This window comes from Schistocerca gregaria, chromosome 2, assembly GCF_023897955.1.
Source record: "Schistocerca gregaria isolate iqSchGreg1 chromosome 2, iqSchGreg1.2, whole genome shotgun sequence".
Classification (NCBI taxonomy): Eukaryota; Metazoa; Arthropoda; class Insecta; order Orthoptera; family Acrididae; genus Schistocerca; species Schistocerca gregaria.
The window spans coordinates 749,720,755-749,722,085 of record NC_064921.1 but is presented as its reverse complement, the minus strand read 5'-3'; positions in this window follow the sequence as shown (position 1 = coordinate 749,722,085).

Below are 1,331 nucleotides of genomic sequence, written 5' to 3'. Positions count from 1 at the left end.
AGTCGTTCCTCGCACGAATGAAAAAATGGCTGACATCGAAATAAGTGTCCAAAGAATAGAAAAGCAACTGAAATCAACAGAGGAAAGTCCACTGCACCTGACGGGATACCAATTCGATTCTACACAGAGTACGCGAAAGAACTTGCCCCTCTTCTAACAGCCGTGTACCGCAAGTCTCTAGAGGAACGGAAGGTTCCAAATGATTGGAAAAAGAGCACAGGTAGTTCCAGTTCTCAAGAAAGGTCGTCCAGCCGACGCGCAAAACTATAGGCCTATATCTCTGACATCGATCAATTTTAGAACATAATTTTTGTTCGCGTATCATGTCATTTCTGGAAACCCAGAATTTACTCTGTAGGAATCAACATGGATTCCAGAGTGTGAGACCCAGCTCGCTTTATTTGTTCATGAGACCCAGAAAATATTAGATACAGGCTACTGGGTAGATGCCATTTTCCTTGACTTCAGGAAAGCGTTCGATACAGTTCCTCACTGTCGCCTGATAAACAAAGTAAGAGCCTACGGAATATCAGACCAGCCGTGTGGCTGGATTGAAGAGTTTTTAGCAAACAGAACACAGCATGTTGTTCTCAATGGAGAGACGTCTACAGACGTTAAAGTAACCTCTGGCGTGCCACAGGGGAGTGTTATGGGACCATTGCTTTTCACAATATATATAAATGACCTAGTAGATAGTGTCGGAAGTTCCATGCGGCTTTTCGCGGATGATGCTGTAGTATACAGAGAAGTTGCAGCATTAGAAAACTGCAGCGTAATGCAGGAAGATCTGCAGCGGTAGGCCTTTGGTGCAGGGAGTGGCAACTGACCCTTAACATAGACAAATATAATGTACTGCGAATACATGAAGGATCCTTTATTGTATCATTATATGATAGCGGAACAAACACTGGTAGCAGTTACTTCTGTAAAATATCTGGGAGTATGCGTATGGAATGATTTGAAGTGGAATGATCACATAAAATTAATTGTTGGTAAGGCGGGTGCCATGTTGAGATTCATTGGGAGAGTCCTTAGAAATGTAGTCCATCAACAAAGGAGGTGGCTTACAAAACACTCGTTCGACCTATACTTGAGTATTGCTCATCAGTGTGGGATCCGTACCAGGCCGGGTTGACAGAGAAGGTCCAAAGAAGAGCGGCGCGTTTCGTCACAGGGTTATTTGGTAAGCGTGATAGCGTTACGGAGATGTTTAGCAAACTCAAGTGGCAGACTCTTCAAGAGAGGCGCTCTGCATCGCAGTGTAGCTTGCTGTCCAGATTTCGAGAGGGTGCGTTTCTGGATGAGGTATCGAATACAATTGCTTCCCCCTA